The following is a 21872-nucleotide window of genomic DNA, read 5'->3' as shown; positions in this document are numbered from 1 at the left end:
GGCCAGGATCTGGACGGTCAGGAGGCAGAGGTTTCATTGTTTATAATAATCCATTTATTGCTATAAAAGTCTGGAATTAATTTGGTGCAGAATCTGTGTCCTGAAATCGGTAAAAAAAAAAAAAAAAAAAAAATCAGTGGTATTTCCTTTTTAGGAAGATATTTTGCTTCCACAGTTGTCAAGGCATTTTCATGCTATGTGTCTCTGTGTCTTCTAAATTTTTGTTTAATGTTTATTTATTTTTGAGAGAGAAAGAGACAGAGTGCAAGTGGGGGAGGGGCAGACACAGAATCTGAAATAGGCTCCAGGCTCTGAGCTGTCAGCACAGAGTCTGATGAGGGGCTTCAGCTCACCAACGGTGAGATGACCTGAGCTGAAGCCGACGCTTAACTGACTGAGCCACCCAGGCAACTCTATCTCTGTGTTTTCTAAAGTAAAGCACTGGGTCTTGGAAGAACCAGAGTGTGTTGTGGTTGGTGAATTTTCCCACTGACTTAAATCCTGAAAAAAAAGAATGAAGAGATTCTCCAGGGGTAGTTTAGATGACATTTCTTCTGATACATTGGGAACCTTGGGGATTTTGGGGGCCAACTTCCTCACCTAAACAGAGGAGGAAACTATACCACTGAGGCTCCAGGCGATCTACCTGAGGCCTTGTCCTGGCTGGTGCCTTAGCTGGGGTCAGAACTGAGAACACTTGGCTGCCAGTTCAAGGTATTTTGACCACACAAGGATGAAGGGTTGAAGGGGTAAGGAAGAAAAGCTCAAGTGTGCAGAATTACAAGAGAGGGGAGACCCAACATGGCCTAGTGGTAGCTTTATGGGAGATGAATTGTTCTACCCTCCCCAAAGGCAGAGGACATGTCTTTATCAGTCAAACCCATTTATACACTCAGCTTAGGAAGAAAAATTAATATTCTGTCATGCAGGAGTTTTATAAGGGAAGGTCCTCCCCAGCCAACAAGGCAGAGCATTAATCTTCTGCCCTATATAAGGAAGGCGTGTGTTGTTTTTTACAACTAAGTTATGGTGAGTGCTGAGGAATTGACAAGTTTTTGGCTCCACTTTATAAATGCCCTGTAGGAAATCTGTCCTGGCGAGGAGATCCCCTGGTCTGAATGATATTGGCACCAAGCTTGCAATTCATGAATGGTGCCACCAAGTGGCGGTAGGTGGCATGGCCCTGTGGTCCAATCTTGGAGTCATGGCAGTGTATGTACTTTAGTTTCTGGACCAGAGTGTCTTATTTTTTTTTTTTCCCTTTGGGAAAGGACCAGAGATTTCAAAAATCTGTTACTCTTTAAAGGGTTAAGAATCAGGGCTCCTGGGTGGCTTAGCTGGTTGAGTGTCAGACTTCAGCTCAGGTCATGATCTCCAGCCCTGCAAGGGGCTCTGTGCTGACAGCTCAGAACCTGGAGGCTGCTTCGGATTCTGTGTCTTCCTCTCTCTCTGCCCTACCCAGCTCATGCTCTGTCTCTCTCCCCCTCTCTTTTGAAAATAAAGCATTAAAAAAAAAAGGGTTAAGAATCATGGTTATGAGAGATAATTTAAATTTTTGTTTTAAGATAAATAATATTATATACTTCAAAAAATATAATCAGTAAAAGGTCATTCTGTCATTTCTGCTCTAGCCACCAGTTTCCTTTCCATAGATGACCAACATTTATTAGTTTCTTATGATCCTTCAACAGAGGCTTTATGATTGCTTAACACACATGCATATGCTCTCTTTTTTCTTGTCTGTTTTACACACACGGGCATGTCACATACACCTTCTTCTCTTTGTTCTTTTTTTCTCAAACAATATATCTTGAATGTTCCATGTTAATTCATCATATTTCCTTGTTCCCTCCTTTTATGGCTGCATATAATTTGAGTAGATGTGCCCTCACATTTTGAAGAGTCCCCTATTCATGGGTATCAAGGCTATTTGCAGGCATTTACCACACAAACAACACAACTCTGCTCATGGCTATCTTCCATGTGTGTAGTATATGTGTATATAAATTCCTAGGAACCGAATTTTTAGGTCAGAGGGCTTGTGCACTTGTAATTTCAATAGAAGTGATCTAATTTTCCTCTATTGAAGTTGTACCAATTTTTACTCCCAGGAGCAGTGCAGGCTTCCAAAATTTCCCCTCGCCCTTGGGATATATTGTGTTGATGCACTCCTGGGTCTCTGATAGGTAAAAATTGTGGTGTTTAGGTATATGTGTGTGTGTGTGTGTGTGTGTGTGTGTGTGTGTGTGTTTAATGTTTATTTTTGAGAGAGAGAGAGAGATGGGGGTGGGGGGAGACACAGAATCTGAAGCAGACTCCAGGCTCTGAGCTGTTAGCACAGAGCCCGACGCAGGGCTCGAACTCACAGCCTTGAGGTCACGACCTGAGCCAACTCTGATGCTCAACCCACTGAGCCACCCAGGCACCCCTAGGTGTATTTTTAAACTCACATTTCTAATTATGAATAAGACGGATACCTTTTCAGATGTTTAAAAGTCATTTGTATTTCTTTTCCTGTGAACTGTTTGCTCCATATCTTTGTCTGTTTCTTTTCTATTGAATTGTTCTTTTTTCTTATCTATTTTTGATGCTATGTATATATTAGGGAAATGAACTGTTAGTGATCTGAGTTGCAAATACAGTATTTTGTTCCTTATTTGTGTTGACTTTGCTTATGGTGATGATTGCTATGTAGGAAGTTTTCTGAAGTCAAATTTAGCATCTTTTATGTTATGGCTTTTTAGTTTTGTGGAAGACACAGAGGCCTTTTCTGCTCCAAAATTCTTTCAAAATTCTCTCAATAGTGACGGTTGGCTATGGCTCACCAGATTTAGGAGTCCTGAGTTAGGTGGAGGCAGGCCTGTGCCTTTGACCCTGTGGAATGTGGACATCAGCCACTACTGCTCCTGCGTGAAGGGATGGGGTCCAACACCAGGGTTAGCCCAGAGGCTGCCCATGGGAAGAGTATCAGGAGAGTTGTTGAAGGGAACAGGTCAGAATTAGCCACCCACCCCTATCCACAGATGCACAAGGCTGTGCAGATCATCTCTAGGCATAGGTGTCTGGTTTCCTACAGGATTTGACCACATGGGAGAAAGGCAAGAAGATGAAAGCATTTGTATTCCATACTTGACATTTAAGGCTATGGAATCATTTCCTCCCAATTGTTGCTATCCAGTGATTGACATTCAGGGTGGGGGGTGGGGTGGGAAGCTGGGCCCCTAGAAGGCTAGATGAAGCTGAACTTTTTGTTGGCTAGATGAACAGCATATTTAAGTAGGTGGAACACAAACAGTGGAGACAAGCCCACCTCAAGCAGCAAGGGGCGGTAGGTCAGGAATCTGCTCCTGGCCTGCTTTTGGGCTCTGCGGTTTCTGCTTTTGTTTGGCACTTGGGCTACAAAGCTGCCCTGCCAGGACCAGCTTCTCCTCTAAGGGGAGGCTCTGGCCCTCTGCGTCATTGTGAGTGTTTATTGGGCTGGGAGAGAGGTTTGGGGAGTGGAAGGTTGCCCAAGGCTACAGGAAGTCCACACCAAGTCTGCTGTTAGTGCCAGTCAGGCTCAGGATTTAGCTTTACCCAGCTCTTTCTCCTCAGGGTCTCAGCTCTGGCCCTCAGAGCTGCAGGAGCCCCTCCCCCCACCCAGGCCTCCTCTTCCTTTTGCGGCCCTCCTCGTTTTCACCCTAATCAAGCCAAAGGAGAAAAGAAAACAGAAGGCAAATAAGCAGGACATGGGGGAGGAGGTACCTGAGCCTCTGCCCTGAGCATACAAGGCACCCTGTGCACAAGGCATCCAGGTATAGTCCACAGCTTACATCTGCCCCAGGACTGAATGAAAAGGCCAGAGGGGTCAAAGGTGACACTAGCGTCTCCAGCACAACCTTCAAGGACTTCAGGGGGGATTATTCACATTCTGGGCGGGGGGCGGGGGGGGGCATCACCGACACTGTTTGGGATGTGTGTGGGTATCTGGAAATGGACGAGGTTAGGGCCCTTTGCATTCAGGACAGCGAGGAGAGAGGAGGCTCGGGCGAGGCTCTAGGTAGGGGAAGTCAGCAGTGGAGGGCTCAGGTCGCCCTGGGCATTAGAAACAAGGGTGATGGGTGGTTACAAGAGACTGGAGACCTGGAATGCAGCCCACGACTGGGAGGTCTGCGGTGGGGGAGCCTCCCCTCCCAGATGGGGCTTTCCCGAGAGGCTGTGATCCCCGAGGGCTTCTCGCCTGGGGCCTCCGCACGCGGCCGCGCGGGGCCGAGCAGGGCGCGGTCGCCTCGGCCCCACCACGCGGCACGAGCTCCCGAGCCCGCCAGGGGGCAGCGCGGCGCCGGGGGCAGAGTGCGGGAGCGGTGGAGCTCGCCGTCACCTGTTCGACCTGCCAGAGGACCAGACCACTACGGCTCCCGATCCGGCAGGTCCGGGGCGCTCCCGGGAATCTGTGTGCTCCCCAGGGTCCCGTGGGGGGGGGGTGTCGGGGCGCCGCGGCTTCCAGAGCCCGGGCTCCAGTCCCGGTCCCCGAGCTCAGCCCCGAAGAGCCCGGGGCCCCAGGTGCGCCCGCCCGCCCCGCCGACTGTCCCGGCGCCGGGCTCGGGCAGGGGGCTGGGCATCAGCGCATCTTTGTCCTCCCTTTCTTCCCGCCGCACGGTCTCGCCCGCGGGCGTTTTCCGACCCGCGCGGCTCGCCGGCGCTGTGGGTGGGGGGCGGCGGGCGAGGCCGGGCGGGGCGGTGGTGCGGGCGCCGGGCGGCCGCCGCAGGCCGGTGCGGGGAGCGCCGGGCGGCCGCGCCGCGTGCGCCCGGCAGAGGCGGCCCTGCGTGCCGTACGCCGCGTCCGGGGCGCGCCCGCCGCTATTCAGCTTCCCGGGCTCATTAGCAGTCTCGGTGTGCGGCTCCGCGCGGGCTCACAAAGAGCTGCGGCGGCGGCCGGGCGCTCGGCCTCGCGGACGGAGCCGGAGGCGGCGGGGCGGGGGCGGCCGTGGACCCGCGCAGCCCGGCGCCCGGCCCAGGTAAGCTGGGGGCCGCGGCCGCAGCCTGGGGGCTCCCGGGCCGGCGCGGCGCGGGGGTGGGGGGACCCGGGACGCGGGGCGGGGCGCGGATGCCGCGGCCCGAGCGCTGCCCCCCGGACCCGGCGGCACTGCGGCGCCGCCGGGCGCCGCTGGAGTCTGGGGGTGCGGACCGGCGCCCCTTCCGACCGGCGGGCGGGCGCGGCGAGGCCGAGCCGGAGGCTAAGGCATGCCCGGCGGGGGGCGCCACGGCGAGGGGCGACCCTGCGCGGACAAGGGGCGCTGGCCGGCGGTGGCTGCCCGTTCCGGTCCCGCCGGGCTGGCCGGGCCGCTGGTGCGTACCGCGGCCCCGCTTGGCGCTGGCACCAAGTCCCCGTGCAGAGCAAGTCCTGAGTTTGGGGTCGCTTATGGGTTCCCTGCCTCCCGGGAAGGCCAGCCCAGATCTTCGCCCCCCCCCTCCCCCCCAATTTCCCTTTATAATGAGGCCCAGAGGGAAAAACTCCTCAATTAAAAATTTCACCCCCTGGTTCCCCTGGGCCACCGGCACGGGGCTGGGGGTGCGGCGCGACCCGCCACTCGCGTCGGCCCCTGCCTCACGGAGGGCACAGCCTGGCCAGGTTGCTGTTGGGGCATCGGGCCACCGACGATCCGGGCGGACATCGAGCCCCCGGCCCCCAAGCCGGGCTTTGCGCGGCGCGGGTCGGGTCGGGCGGCGGGCCTTGGTGTGCCGAGGCTGGGGGCGAACTTGCCCGGGGCCGGGCGCCGAGGAAAGGTCCGGAGGGCGCCCGCGAGGGGCCCGCCCTGTCTGAGCCTCCCGGTGCTCGGAGGCTGAGATTGAGCCTGCTGGTCTTAACTTCGCATTTACTTGCAGGAGGAGGACTTAATTCTTTCAGATCAGTTCGTTCACTGCCTGACAGGGACCGGACTCAAATCTGCGGTTAAAACAAACTCACAAATGGCCATGCAGACGGTGAAGTACCCCCAATCAGGAATCCCAAACCAACACTTCTTCCTGTGGGTGGGGTGGTCCCTGGCCTCTTCAGCCTCTGCCCTCTTTTCTGGGACTCCGCCCCCCCCCCCCCCCAATGTCGGTTTAAGAAACAACAGTGGTTTTAGAAATGATGACCCGCAACCTTCCGGAGAAGAAGCGGGACAACTTTTCCTGAAGTACACATATGAGGTGCTCCGTGGGTACTCGGCCTCCGGGTTAGACCTCCTCCTGCTGAGGTGATAGTGGAGGCTTCTCCTCCTGTGGGCAGCCGCCACCATGCAAGGCCACACGGTCCTGTTTCTTAGTCCAGAGCTGCCAGGATGTCCTGCCCTGTGTCCTCACTCCAGGGTGGCGATCTCCACTGCTTGCGTCTACAGCGTGGGCTGCAGTGGGTCTCCTGGATGAAGGACCACATCGGCTTGGGAGCTGCTGGGACTCTGGGCGGTGTCCAGGGAGTTAGTGGACCAGTTGGAGCTTGCTAGAGGTCAGCTCCCTGAGCTGGCAGCCTCTCCAGGGGGTGCCCCCAGCACTGGCCAGGAGACCCTTGGAGTGGTGTCCAGAGTGGGGCTTGCGTCTGGTGGTGGCAGTAGTGATGGGGCACTGCCAGGGTCTTCTGTGGGCCTCTCTCTCTCCAGACCTCTTGTCGTTTGTTAGGGGGCACTGTGGTGCCCCTCCCCCCACTGCCTGCCTTTCCACCACCAGCCAGTACTGGGCTTCTGCACCTGGGAGATGTGCAGCCTGAACCAGATGGGGTGTGTGTGTGTGTGTGTGTGTGTGTGTGTGAGAGAGAGAGAGAGAGAGACAGAGAGAGAGAGAGAGAGGTGGGGTAGGCCTGTCAGGAGAGTGAAGCTTGTGGTGGTCAACTTCTTACTCTTCCCCGGTATGTGCTTCCTCGGAAACCCAAGGCCGAGTGTGGCTCGTTAACTTGTTTGCATGATCATCCTCTGAGTAGTTCTGTCTCTCTCCCTGCCGCCTTTTTAAATATAAAATATTAGTTTCACAGGAATAATTGGTGGGGATGGATTGTGAAATGGAGGTGCATAAATAATTCAATTTGCCAACCGAGCTAAGAAATGCTTGATAAAAATAAAAGATAATTGTAAAAGACACCAGTCGCACCCCTGGAAGCTGAGAGGGAGCGCTAAAACACCTTGATGTTTCCTAGACACAACTGAGGAATTCAGAGGAAAGACACATTGGATGGGGAGGTTGGCATCGGGCTGGACTTTGTTTGGATTGGGTGACTGTGTGGCTTGTCTCGGGGGAGAGATACACGGGGGACCCCCCCTAGGCCTCGGCTTCTCCCTATCCTGGCTCGGCTTGCTGGACTTGGTGACTCAACAGGTGAGGGCCTCTGGTGACACCACAGTTGGAACTCTTGGAGAAACCTTTGTTGTCAGGGGAGGGCAGGTGGGCACAGAGGCCCTGAACACATCAGCTGCTGACCTTAAGGGCTTTCTGGAACAAGTGGCAGAAACGAGCATGCCTGCCTTGCAACTCGGCCTTAGAGAAATGGAGAGAGGGAGAGCCCAGGTGCCAATACTTCTGACCTTGCCAGGTGGCCGTGACGAATGGGCAGGTGTAGGCATGGACTGTCATGCAGCTCATTCCCTGATGTAAGTCCCATCTGATGATTGCTCACCAAAAGGCAGCCCAGGTGCCTGTTGGTGGTTGGACCATGTGCCCACAGGGAGGATTCTGTGGCTCCATCCCCCTCTCTGTGTCCCCCGCCCACCACCTGGGTTGGGTCCAGTTTGTGTCTCTGAGGAGCCTGCTGGCATAGGCTGAGTCAGCTGGCGTGGGCTGTCTTCCCTCGCCTTTCCTGAAGTCAGTTCATTCTCTCCCTGTCCTCTCTTGGACACACGAGGGAGCCCAGGGAGGACAGTAACCTCAAGGTCACAAAGCCAAGCTCTCTCCATGGGGCTTACGGTTCCCCAGTCTGCTTGGGAGCCCTACATATTGGTGGGGTGCCATTGCTCTGTGAATTAGGATTTCTTGGCTGGCTCTGGGGTTTTTAAGTTGGGCGGCAGGGTTGCCTCTCAGCAGATGGGGCCTAGGCCAGGTCTGGTGTTTCTTGCTCAAGTCCTCAGTGGCTTCCCAGTGCCTACTCCACATGCACATCCCTTGGTCTGGTTCCTCTAGGCAGACAGGATCACTGCCCAGGCTTGTCCTGGGTTGTTCCCACCCTGTCCTTGCCTGCCACCTTGGCCTGGGGCCCTTGTGTCCATCCTTGATGATCCCAGCTAAATGTGGACTGCTTTCCTCTTATCCCCTGGTTCTCAAATTTGCCAAGATCATACTTGCCTCAGGGCATTTGCACCTGCTTTTCCCCTCTCCTTGGCATGGCCTCCAGGTGTCCACCTTGCTTTCTCCCTCACAGATCTCTGTCTCTGTGCCAGCTCCCTCCATCACCTCCCCCTTTCTTCTTGCTTTGTGTTTCTTCTTAGTACTTAACCTTTGATTTGTTATTTCCATCCTGTTTTTTTTTAAAGTTTATTTATTTATTTATTTTTGAGAGAGAGAGAGAGAGAGAGAGCAAGCATGAGTGGGGGAGGGGCAGACAGGGAGAGAGAATCCCAAGCAGGCTCCCCGCTGTCAGCATGGAGCCTGATGTGGGGCTCGAACTCACAATGACCTGAGCTGAAGTCAGACACTTAACTGACTGCACCACCCAGGCACTCCTTGCTGCTGCTTTTTTTTTAAATTGCTTCTTACCACTCCAATGTAAAGACCTTGTTCTCCTCTGTATTCCTGGCAGCTAGAACAGTACCAGGCACCTCGTAGACCCTCAGTGCTACGTGGTGGATGAATGAATGAGTGAGACCCCCAGGAGTGGGGGGTCTTCTTCCCTTCAGCCTGGCTCCCTGCTCATCCTTTTTCTAAGACCCAGGGCTGGAACTGAGCTGTAGTCACATTAGTCACATTTGTATTCACGGTTGGTGGATCCTTCCTAGAGCTCTGCACAGAACCTTGTGCTCAGTGGGCAGACAGGAAAGAGCTGGGGAATTATACAGTGCAGGCGTGTTTTCACATAGGCCAGGAGACAACACGGTTGGAAAGGCAAGCCGGCCCAAGGAGTGGGTGTTCTGATTCTTCACAGAAACTCCTTTTTGGATTCTTGGTTGTTTGGTGTGCACTAGGGCTGTTCCTACTGCCAGAGCCAGCCCTGCGTTATCCCTATAGTCACCTGGAAGATAGAGGCGCTGGGAATGAGGCATCCTCTTGCCCAGGTTCCCTTCTTCCTCCATCTGGATATTTCTAAACTTGTCTTGTACCTTACGTCAGACCCGACATCTCAGGGCTCCCAGCAGCCCTGCCTGCCCGTTTGCCAGCCTTCCATTCCAGAAGCCTCCCCCAACCTGATTCTCTGTGCCTGTGCCGTGGCCTTGCCTGGGAAGGTGTGTTGGTTTTATAAGGAGGAAGGCAGCATGAGATTGGGAAAGAGGATGGGGTTTGGAGTACTGAGAACTGGATTCAGAGAACCTGCCTCTGCCACTAACCCTTGGGGCCTTGGACAGGTCACCGGCCTTGGGAGTCTTTCTCTGCATATGTCATACTTACATTATAGCTCTTGCCTGTGGTTGTTTTGGGGGCACAGGTGAGCCCCAGGATTGAACTGATGCGAGGTATCTTTACCACGGCTAGGGCTTCGTGGAGTCCCTATGTGGCCTGCAGGCCTGTTGTGGTTTTTCCTATTTTACTGGGGAGTTTGAAGGGTCAGGTTTTGGTAGTTTCAACTACAGCCTTGTAAGAGAATGTAGCGTAGGTGTTTTGTAAACTCCAAAGTGCTGTTCTCAGGTTAAGTGTTACATCTGTTGTTTTGTGTCTGAAAGATCAAAATGAAGAAGGAAAAAAACATGCGGTTGAGTTTCCTGCATCTACCGACTGAGAAAATGTTTTCGTCTGGTGGGGTTCTGAAAACTGAAGCACTCCATCTGAAGATGGTTTTTGATGGAGAGACCAACCCAATTAAACACCCAGTTGGTGGGCACTTCTGTGTGTTGAGTTCTGTTCCTCGGTGTTTGCTATTTTTAATAATTTCCCATTTAATCCCAAATCTGCCTGAGAGGCAGATCTGTTGTCTCATCTTGGCAGCAAGAAGGCTGAAGACCAGGCGACTGTGACTGGCTCGAGAGCACCTTCAGGGCAGTTAGAGCTGGGATTCTGGCCTCAGTTGGAGAGAGCACAAGGCCCGTGTTCTCCCCCAAACTTCCCATCCCACTGCAGCCTAGTTCTTATCATACTAAGTTTTTAAACTGGGTGGGTGTGAGTAGGGTTTATGACCACTCATGTGATACATACAAGGGTTAATTTTCAACATGTGCTTAGAGACTCTGATAGCTTGTGACCAGTGGGACGTGAGTGCTGGTTGGTGTTTGGAGAGTCATGGACATGTCACAGATGCCCGGGGGCCCTTCATGGGGACAGAGAGAGGGTTGGGAGCTTGCCACCCAGCAAAATAGCTAACACTGTTGGTGGGTCTGTAAGGTGTTTTCCTTTTTGCACTTTGAGCTAACATGGATTCTTTGCACTTCCTGCCCCAAGAATTAACTGTGCAGAGAGTCACTTGGCTCTGAAATGCTCAGGCCCTTGTTCTGAAAATTCTAATAAGTAAATAGTGAGGAGAACAATATTTGCATTTAGAATTCTCGGTTGGGATATATCTATATATAATACACGTTTATATGTATATATATATATATATATATATATATGCATGTATACATTGTATCTATCTATCTATCTATCTATCTATTTTAAAATTGATTTAAAATTTATATTCCTGGAATTGATTCCCCAGCAAGGCAGCCCTAAATATGAATTTCTCTGAATTGTTGTATGCATCATTAATTTAATAAAAAATATATAATGTATTGTTTTTCCCTGTTGGCTTGATTATCACTTGTCTCGGAAAAATCCATTGTTTCAATAACAGGAGCCCCATTAACTGAGTGAGTGCATGCATTTAGTGATGATGGATTTCTCAGGTCCTCCGGCAGCAAGTGTGTGCATTGTTCAAATAAAACACACTTTACGTTTCTCGGTCTTTTGGTGCAATAAGTGAGCCATGTGCTCTAACATCTGTCCGTATTATCCAGAGCTGGTGACAGCTGTCATGGGTGGGGTAGAGTAGGAGCGGGGCCTGTGTTAGGAATTGGAAGCTCTAGAAAGCCCTGGTCTGCCTCCAAACAGCCAGCGATCGCCGCTGCTCAGACTTAAATCCTTCTTAAAAGGGCACACGTAGGTCTGCGCTTCCTTCCGCACCAGCCGCTAAGTTACACTGAGTTATGCAGATGAAGTGAGGTAAGATGTGGGCGAGCGTTTTGTTACAGTAAAGTGCTTGCTTGATCAGTGCCAGTCACCAGGGTTAGAGAGAGAGAGTGTGTGTGTGTTTCTCCCCAGCCTGCCTGATGGGCCTCAGACACCAGGAACTCCTTGGGTCCCTAACTGGTGCTGGCTGGTAACAGTGAAAGCGGGCAGCTGACCAGTGGATGGGTAATTGATGCTGCCCACCTGGCCTGACTGTTAGATCACGCCCCTGAGGCAGCCTGCTCGTGTGGATGGCTGTTTCTCCAGGGAGCGGTGGTGGGCTAAGCCTGACCCACAGCCCCTACCAGCTGCGCCTTTCTTTGTGTATGTACTGTGAAGATTCTGCTTGTGGCCTTTCTCTGCCCTTTGGGTGCTGGAGAGGAGCATGCCAACGTATGGCAGCATGGATGTGCCATCTGCCTTTGGTTCTTACGGGGACATCTCTGAGGTGTTTCTTGGGTCGGAAACTCTGAGAGCAGAAGCCCCTCCAGACCCAGAACTCCTGACTGTGTCTGTCCTTTGGGCTTTAACAGATTTCGGCTTCTAAGTTAATTGCATTTCATTAAGTAATGGTTTTCTTCTTGATCACAGGCTGGTCTGTGCTTAATCAGCGATGAGCTGGTGCCTCTAGATTTGATGTGCTGCCTGCAGAGGCACCTCTGACTTGCATCGGCTTCGTGTCGGTGCCTGCCTTGGGGGGACCCCTGGATGTGGCAGTGTTCTCCCCCTGCTAGCTATGGGAACCCTGTCTTAACTCTCTGTATGTGTTATTCTTTTTATCCATTCTTTTTATCCAGCCTGTATCCATGGCTTACTACTGATGGAAACAGTGGGGTGCTGGGCACTTAAATGGCAGCCCCTCACCCTGCCCTGCCATTCACCTGTCTTTCACCCCCGTTTGATAAGTGGGGCCTCTGCAGTGCAGGCATTGGGGACAGGTGCCTCCATGTTAGATACCTCTGAACTCTTTGCTGGGAGCTCTATCCATCCATCCATCCATCCATCCATCCACTCAACAGGTATTTTCTGAACAACTGCTCTGTCCTGTCTTTCCCAAGCCCTGTCTAGAGCTAGGTGAAGTCGGGAGAGAAGGAGCAAAGAGGGGTTGCTGGAAAATGTGGGATGGCATCAGAGGCCTCAATTCTGGCTCTGGGTCCAAAGCACAGATTGGAGGGTGAGAGCCCCAGTATGGGTGGGAGTGGTCATGTACCCCATCCTGGAAGACTGTGTGGGATTGCCTCTCCAGAGTTCAGGCCAGAAGAACCCTCCAGACAGAAGGGGGGCAGCCTGGAGTGGGGCATACGGTGGGCGGGATGGGGGGAGGGATGGACTGTGTAGTTGGCACCAGGCATTTATGGTTTGTGCCAATCAGAGCTGGAGATGGGGGAAGGGATGTCCTGACCACCAGGGCCTTCAGCTGCCTTTTGAAGCCCTGGGGTGTCCTTGCTGTGGGTTGGGGGCAGAGGAGGTGGGATAAAAATGACATGCACTTTGCCGAGAGATCTTTAGGACAGTGTTTTCTATCAGCAGACTTCACAACTAGTTGGAACATGGGAGAGGGGCTCATTGAGAGCATGTGGAGGGCCCATGCAGGGGTTTCAGGAGGGGTGTGTGGGGAGGCATGTGCGGAGGGTGTGGGAGCCCATGCATGGCTGAAGAAGGCCGAGGCCGCATCCTGGCACCTCTCAGAGCCATGTGGCTCCAGGGCCTTCACTCCCTACCGTCTTATGTAGGAGGAGGCCGCTGCTGCTGCCAAGTCCCAGCCTTGCTGGCGCGGATGTTTAATTTTACCCTTTAGAGATTTACAGGCTTTCTAGATTAAATTGCCACTGTTCTTCTACAAAAACGACAAAATCCATGACAAACCATAAATCACATTATTAATTTGCTCACATAGAGTTAACCTCTGCAGCTCTGCTGACTTACTGGAAGGACGGTCGTGAAAACAGAGGAGCCTAGTTTCCAGTTGTCAGAGAGCACTGAAAGACCAGAGGGACACAGGTCACAGTGGCAGGTGCTGCCTCAGCCTGGTCGCAGTGGCCGCCCTGCCCGCCACATGGCCATCTTTGCCCTGTTCGGGCAGCCTGGTGGTCATTGCAAGGGCTCCTGGTGGCTTTCTGGCCTTCTGTAGGGAGGGGGACTGACCCCTGTTGCAGAGGGCAGAGGGAATGGGGAAGGAAGGAGGAGGTGCAGTTGCTGGACAGATGTGCTGAGGCACACAGGGGGCTGGCTTCCAGACGCCTCCTGTCAGTGGTCCTGACTCCTCAGGGCACCCACACCCCGTGCCCTTGCTTCCCTTTTCAGGCTCTAATAGGCTGCAGTGGCTCTTCTTCCTCTGGGTTGTGATGGCTCCAAAAACATCTGTTACAGTTGCTTTCCTCTTTGGAGAGTGGTCAGCCTGTTTTCTGCTTTGGCACAGCATGGGGGTGAGCGCCATTCTCCCCGCTGAGGCCTGTAGCATGGCCCTTGTCACTGCCTGCTGGACCAGGCTTGGGCGCTAGCTGACGTCTTCTCCTTTACTTACTGTCAAACACAGTGTCTGGAAATGGCTTACTTGTTGTTGGGCTATTTAGAAATCATGATTTGTTGAGAGAAAGCTTTGTTTGATGGGGGGGTGGTACCTGTGTGTTGACCTTTATCCTGCCCATGGGCCACGAGGTTGCACTAGGCAAGGAAGAGTGCGGTGCAGCACTGAGCATCGTGCTGGAGAGGGGGTCTCAGGGCTCACTCTCCTGACGATTTTATCAAGCACCTGATACCACACTGCAGTTCACTTTGACTGATTCCCAAAGCTGCTTTCTTCCTTTACCGTGGTAGAGAAACCAACCCATGGCATATTCAATGTCTGATGTTACACAGCAGAAATCAAATAATTATGTTGGTGGCATGGCAGCCTGTCCATGCTCATGCATGACATCCACAGCAGGGAACCAATGAATGTCTTTGTTGAGGGACTGGCCGTCACTGTCTCCTGAGCCAGAAGAGTCCTGTAAAATCCACACATATTTGTAGAAGTACAAATAGAGTTTACTTTCTTTTTTTTTTTTAATAAAGTATATTTATTTATTTTGAGAGAGCGAGAGGAGGGGGGGTAGAGGGGGGGGCAGGGGAAGAATCCCAAGCAGGCTCCACACCAACAGTGCTGAACTCGATGTGGGGCCTGAACTTATGAACTGCAAGATCATGACCTGAGCCGAAATCAAGAGTCGGAAGCTTAACCAACTGAGCCACCCAGGTACCCTAGAGTTTATTTTCTTTTTTTTTTTTTTTTTTAATTTTTTTTTTAACGTTTTTTTATTTTTGAGACAGAGAGAGACAGAGCATGAACGGGGGAGGGGCAGAGAGAGAGGGAGACACAGAATCGGAAGCAGGCTCCAGGCTCTGAGCCATTAGCCCAGAGCCCGACGCGGGGCTCGAACTCACGGACCGCGAGATCGTGACCTGAGCTGAAGTCGGACGCTTAACCGACTGAGCCACCCAGGCGCCCCTAGAGTTTATTTTCTTAATGACCATCCTTGCAGTGAAATTAGCTTTGGTTTCAGGAGGTAAATAGAGAAGTCATGAATTTGGGGCTGATTATTTTTAACTCACCCACCCCAGTTCCCAGGCTCTCCTGCATATTCCTTCTAGAAACTGCAAGCTCACAGAGGCCTGGAGTCCATGATGGGTGTTCGTTTGTCCAGAATTCATGTCAGGTAATCATGTGGACACAGGTAGACCTCACATCTCAGGCCCTGACACCAGAAATGTTTTTTTCCCTTCAGACACATGTGCTTCGTGGAATGTAGTCTAACAAATTACTCACCTTAAAGTAATGCACTACATAATTAATAAGAAAAAGGCAGACAACTGAGTAGAAAAAGGGGATAAAAGACACTTCACCTGAAAAAGATCCCAGTAAACATATGGCAAGATACTTGACTCCATTAGTCATCAGGGAGATGCAAAATAAATTATAAACATGTGCATTAGTCAGGGTTCTCCAAAGAAACAGAATCAATAGGATACGGGTGTGTGTGTGTGTGTGTGTGTTTATTATGAGGAATGGGTTCATGTGATTGTGGAGGCAGAGAAGCCGCATGATCTGGAAGCTGGAGCCCCAGCAAAGCTGGTAGTGTAGTTTAGTCTGAGTCTGAAAGCCTGAGAACCAGGAGAGCCAGGGGTATAAACCCCAATCCAAGGGCAGGAGAAGAAATGAGCTCTACCAGGAGGCAGGACAAAGGGGTGAATTCTACCTTCCTCTACCTTTTGTTTTTGTTCAGGTCCTCCATGGATTGGATGGTGCCCACCCACATTGGGGAGGACCATCTACTATATTGAGTCCACTGATTCAGATGCTGATCTCATCCAGCAACACCCTCACAGACACTCCCAGAGACACTACACTGATCAATCTGGGCACCCCGTGGCCTAGTCAATTTGATGCATCAAATTAACCATCACAATGTGATATCATTATATACCCACCAGAATGGCTAAAGTTAAAAGAAAATAGGTGTTGGGCAGCAACTGGAACTCTCGCTGTTGACTGGGGTATATATTTGTACAACTAGTTTGGGAGGCTGTTTTATAGTACCTACTAAAGTTAAAAATACATAATCTCTCTGATCAGCAACCCCCCTCTGAATGAAGCTACATGAAATATGCGTATGGCCCCTGGGCTGTTTGCTGGCCCCTAAAGATAATCAGGTTCTAATCCCAGGAGCCCATAAACATTAACTTATATGGTAAAGCTTTTGCAGATGTGTTAAGGATTTTGAGATGAGATAATCTTGGATCTTCTTGGTGGGCCCTAAATGCAGACATAGGGGTCCTTCTAAGAGGCAGGGGGAGATTTGAAGAGAGAAGGAGCCTATGTAACCACAGAGGCAGGGATTGGAGTGATGTGGCCACACGTCAAAGAATGCTGATGGCCCCCAGAAAGTGGAAGAAGAGAGGAATGAGTTCTCCCCTTGAGCCTCTGGAGGGAGCATGACCCTGCTGAGGCCTTGGTTTTTGCCCAGTGGAACTGCTTTCAGCCTTCTAGTTTCTACAGCTGTGAGAGAATACATGTGTGTTGTTCTAAGCCACTCAGTTTTGTGGTGATTTGTTATGGCGGCCATCAAGAGGCATGCGCGAGAGTGTTCACTGCAGCATGGCTGTCATTGCCAAACTGCACACAATCCAGATGCCTTTGGCAGCAGACTCACCCAACACACTGAGGTTTACTCACAGGTGGAACACCATCAAGCAAGCTGAGAGTGCATATTCTATAAGTGTGTGCAACAGTATGGATGAGTCTTACCACCTACTGTTGAGTGAAAAAAACCCACAGCTCAGAGTCCCTTACTGCATGTTTCCATGATAGGAAGGTCAACAGACAACTCTCATCTGTGGGGCTGGAAGTCAGGTTGCCCTTGGGAGATGGTGATCAGAGAAGGCATGGTGAGGCCAGGCAGAGCTTCTGGAGGTACTGGAAACATGCCATGTGGTGGTTTGCATGGGTGAGTTCCAATTTATGATACGAAACTTTTCAGTACATATTCTTCAATAAAAGCTGGAAAAAAAAAGAGCAGTGCATCATCTTGAGATTTTCAAGAAGAACTTTCAATTGACTGACTCATGGCTTATTTTACTGCTGGAACAATAATATCAAAATCAAGATTACATTTAATGTGAGATAATGAAGTTTTGCTATTCCAACAAGTGCTTATTAATATTTAGATTCCAACTGTACTTTCTAAATAAAATCAGAGAAAAACCCAAGTAAGATGTTAAGATCTATATGCATGTAATTATCATGGGTAAATTATCTAGATGGAATGAGTTTTAATCCCTGCATGTGAAGGCAGCTGTGCTCTTAAAACCAGACACAAACAATCCAGGTGTTGGGGCGTCTGGGTGGCTCAGTCGGTTATGCGTCTGACTCTTGGTTTCAGCACAGGTCACAATCCCACGGTTTATGGGATTGAGCCCTGTGTTGGGCTACATGCTGTCAATTTGGGATTCTCTTTCTCCCTCTCTCTGCCCCTCTCCTGCTTGCGCACAGGCTCTCTCTCAAAATAAATGAATTTTAAGAAACAAGCAAATAAACAACCCAGGTTTGTGAGCGTCAGATGCTGTGCGCTTCCAGGTGGGCATGAAGGAAATCCAAGAGTGTTAAGACCGAGTAGAAGGAAATGGTGTGTATGAGCTCTGGGTCAGCCCAGAAATCCAGGTAGAGGTTCCCATCATGTACCCCATGCACCCTTCAGGCCACCTTGCCCATCACACAGAGGTCCCCAGAGGTCCCTGCTGTCCTTGCCTGTGTCTCTCCCTGGTCTGTTTTTCCTACCCCTTCTGCCTGTGAATTCCTTCTCATCCCTCTCGGCCTTGTATGGGTGGTACCCCTGCTGTGCTGGGAGGCTCTGTCCCTGAGACTGCATTACATAACCAGCCTGCTCCAGTGGTCTTTTCCACGGTTTCTCTCCAGAGATGGCAAAGGAGGAGGCAGAGTGGTGACATGTGACAGAGTCACTGTGCAGGCTTGGAGGTTCCTTGTGTGTCCCTGGCTTCACTCTGGTGAACTGTCAGCCTTGACTTGGCACAGGGACATCATGGTGGCTTCTTCCACATGGCCAGAGGGCCGGAAGGGATGCCTGAGGGGTGTTCCCAGGCAGGCAGAGGCTGGGGGATCTGTGGGGCCTGGGCCCATCAGGAGCCAGCCTGGTGCAGTGGGGCCCTGCGGCCCTGGTTCTGGCTGGTATTTGTGATGTGGGGAGCACTTCTGCTTGTTGTGGGGGGCGTCACTGTGATTTTAGGAACGTGTTTGGTGTGTATGGTGGTGTACATCAGACATCTAGAAGCGTGGAGTCTCCGAGTCCCTGATGGGTGCTCTCTAGCTGTATCTCCATCCCAGCGTGTGTGTGGAAGCTTTGTTTATGAGGCTGGGGAGAGAATTGGGTGGCCCAGAACCCAAGTCCTCCTCACCTCCCTCACCTCCTCATGCCCCCTGTCCCCTTTCTCCTGGACCAGACATAGCTTCCTAACTCTTCCCTGCTTTCTCTCGGTGCTGCTTCTGAGACCTATTCCCAGTGAAGACACGTCCCTGGTATCCCTGTCTGAAATGCATTTCCCCTTCCCTCCTCTTACTTGATGTTGTTTTCCCTCTTGGCACTTACCATTCACCTGGCATCATACTGTGAGTTTCTCATCCTACTGCATGGAGAGCCCTCTGAGGATGGGGGTGCTCCACTGTGGGGGGAGGGTGGGAGGAGTTGGGGGCGGGCCTGGGCCGGTAGCAGTTTTGGCCCTGGACGATTAGCTATGGAGCTGGACTCTTGCCAGAAGCATGCCCTGCCTGTGTTGGTCCAAGGACTACTCCTGGTGGCCTGGCCACCCTGGGGACATTGGCACAGCTCAGGGGCGAGTATTTCCATGTGTGTGGTATGCAAAGCATCATGCTGGGTTCTGATACACACAGGAAACAGTGTGGTGAGGACTGGATGCTGCCCTTGGGGCTTTTGATTTGGTGAGTTTGTTGTTGAGGGGGGGATGTCATCATCAATGGATATAAGAATAAAGGGTCAGGGGCGCCTGGGTGGCTCAGTCATTTGAGCATCCGACTTTGGCTAAGGTCATGATCTCATGGTTTGTGAGTTTGAACCCACATTGGGCTTGCTGCTGACAATGTGGAGGCCACTTCGGATCTTCTGTCTCCTTCTCTCTCTCTGCCCTTCCCCTCGCTTGTGCTCTCCCTCTCTCTCAAAAATAAATAAACATTAAAAAAATAAAGGGTCAAAAGGGGTCCTGCAAGGAGGCATCAGGGAGGAAGATGCATACTTGAATGAGGTGGTCATTCTGATGGTGGCTAATAAAAATCAGAAGGTGATAAGGGGGTGTGTATACCAAGACGAGACTGTACTGGGTTATATCCTTCCAGAGAGCACAGATGGAAAGGGAAACAGTAACTTGGCAGTGGAGAAACCTGACCATCACTGCCTTGGCTAGGTGGTTGAGGTCAACACCAGTGGCGATGAGTCATGTTGACTGTATGCACCCTTGATAGGATGCGATGGAAATGGCACTTTACCTCTGTGGTCTGTCTCCCCCAAACCCATAACTTCCATCTGATTGTAAGGAAAATGGCAGTTGAATTTCAACAGAGGAGCAGTCTGTAAAATACCTGCCTGGGACTCCTTAACACTGATGAATCAAAAACGGAGACTCTGTCACAGCCAGGAGGAGCCTAAGGAAGCATGATGATGAACTGTGATGTGTCCTCGTTAGGAACCTGGAACAGAACAAGGACAATGGGTAAAAACTAAGGAAATATCAGTAAAGTGTGAACTTTAGTTAACAGTAATGCATTGATACTGGTTCCTTAACTGTAACAAATGTAGAACATTAATGTAGGATGTTAGTGATCTTACATTAATGGGAAATGGGATGTTGGGGTATCTGGAAACTCTGCTCCCCGCTCAGTTTTCCTGGAGGCCTCACACTGTTCTAAAAAGTAAAGTCTGAGCCTCGCTGTTGCTCCTTATCCAGCTCAGACCCTCTTGGCTTTGTCGTCCTTGCTGGTCCTCTTCCTTTACTTTCTGCAGGAAAACTGGGGGGAAAGTTCAGTGTAGAACTTGGAATATATATTTTTGTATGCCCCTGCATTTCTGGGTGCTTGAAAATAACAGTGTCTCAGACGTGGTCTGCCTGGGTGCTGGGGACCTCCCCCATGTGAGCCAAGCCCAGCCAGGAAACTCACGAGCACGTGGGCCAGCTTCCCTCTGTCCGACGACTGGACAGCAGAGTTTCCTTCTGGTTCCTTATGTGTGCTGGAAAAGGAAAGCATTCCAAGTGTAAATTTCCTGAGCTGCCGCCCTCCCCTGATCTGTCCCTGGGTCACCTACAGTTAGTGACCAGAGGCCATTTTTCAGGGTAACATTGGTCACAGAAGGCAATGTGGACCAAAGCTGATGTGTGTGTGGTTGATGGTCCAGTGAGGAGGCAAAAGGAGCCGGGTGTCTCTGGGCTGGGCTGGTGCTGAGGATTCATGGCCAACACCAAGTAGGTGGTAGGAATGGCTTTTTTCCCATAGGAAGGGCCGGCTGGCAGGGATGCTGGAGAACAGGTCTGCCTTGCAGCCGATCCCCTGGTTTTGGGTAATTTCATCTTCTCTAATGTACTTAAGCATCACTTCCTATATGTTTGGAGGAGGCATAGGAGACAGGGAAAGGAGGAGTCCCCAGGGGGAGGGAAAAGCCTGGTTAGGATCCCTGCTGTCCTGTAAATGGGCACAGCCAGCCAGGATGGCTGTGGTTTATGGAGAATTGTAAGGGCCTCCCTGGGGCTTAGTCTGCTCCCTGAAGCCCAGCTGGGCAGTGGTGGGCGCATCTTCCAGCCTCCTCCACTTGTAGCCAGAGGTGACACCTGCTTTGCAAGATGGCACGAGTCATGAGAGAGATGATGTGTGCAGCACGTCACTGTGGGATCTGGCACACGGGAGGTGCTTGGGGTGGGGCGGGTGAGGCTGTGTGCTGTGGCTTGTGGAAAGGGTACCTACACTGTACTCTGAGGACCTTGTGCAAGTCAGGGCCCCTCACGTGTCCCGGAGCCAGAGGAAATGATTCCCAAGTGAGTCTTACAACTCACCTGGATTTTATGACAACATCAAGTTGAACTGTGTGAACCTGCTATTTTTGTTAAGTCAGAAGTGGTCAAATATAAACAATTTCCTATGGTTCAATTCAATAGTTTAGTGTTAAAGCAGTTTTTGGCAAGAGAGAATACTTTTTATCTTAAAAAGTTTATTTTTAGTTATTCCATACCTGCAAATTCATTGTGTTAGAAAGTAGAGATAAGTTGGGGTGCCTGGTGGCTCAGTTGGTTAAGCGTTTGGCTCTGGATTTCGGCTCAGGTCATGATCTTGCAGTTTGTGGGATCAAGCCCCTGTGTGGGGCTTTGTGCTAGGAGCCTGGAGCCTGCTTGGGATTCTCTCTATCTCTCTCTCTGTCCCTCCCCCTGCCAAAATAAATACATAAACTTAAAGAAAATAGAGGTAAACAAGCAGAAGAAACTTTGTAACACCCAGGTCTCCCTGCCAGGGGACTGTTGTTCACACTGGGTTCCTCCTGTCGAGTTGGGCACTTGCGTGGCTGCAGACTTGATTCTCCCTGTGTGTCAGGATCCCTGGCTATCGTGTTTCTTTCTACACCTGGTTGTGATAGCTGTTGCACATCATTCATTGACCCAGGCCCCCAGGCTTGGATGTCAGAGCTATTTTGAATGTTCTTCTTCTATGAATGATGCTGTTTATAAATATTTGTGCAGTTCCTTTTTTCTTTTTTTTTGCAGATAACTCTGTTTCTTTCCTGGTGATAAATTTCTAGTACAATTTCTGGACCAAATGTGAAAGCTTCAGACTGATCTCAAGAAAGGTTCTTTGCTCACTGATGGTGTGAGAGGGAGGGGGCTGCCTTCCCTCCCTCTCTCTCCCTTCTCCTCCTTCCCTTCTCCCCCATCTCTCCTTTCCCCTCCTCCACATTGGATGGGACCCCATTGAACAGCAGTCCAGTGGATAGCACTCCAGCCACCCCTTGGTGCCTCATGGCACACTGGCTCCC

The 21872-nt window shown here is 51.3% G+C and overlaps 1 protein-coding gene across 5 annotated transcripts in view; it reads left to right on the top strand.

Annotated features, from left to right (window-relative positions):
• Positions 1-4345: 4345 nt before the first annotated feature.
• The window catches only part of APBA2 (amyloid beta precursor protein binding family A member 2), a 266467-nt gene continuing 248940 nt past the window's right edge, over positions 4346-21872 (top strand). For 2 of the 5 annotated variants that reach the window (XM_042941220.1, XM_042941215.1), the window contains exon 1: positions 4346-4409. The gene's annotated coding sequence lies outside the window, so the exon portion shown is untranslated. Of the gene's footprint in view, positions 4410-4955; positions 4998-6090; positions 7330-21872 lie in introns of those variants that run through there. The other 3 variants (XM_042941217.1, XM_042941219.1, XM_042941216.1) reach the window with 3 other exon arrangements.

The sequence above is a fragment of the Panthera leo genome, chromosome B3 (genome assembly GCF_018350215.1).
Source record: "Panthera leo isolate Ple1 chromosome B3, P.leo_Ple1_pat1.1, whole genome shotgun sequence".
Lineage (NCBI taxonomy): Eukaryota > Metazoa > Chordata > Mammalia > Carnivora > Felidae > Panthera > Panthera leo.
Note: the sequence above shows the minus strand (reverse complement) of the source record. Positions and strands in the feature narration are given on the sequence as shown.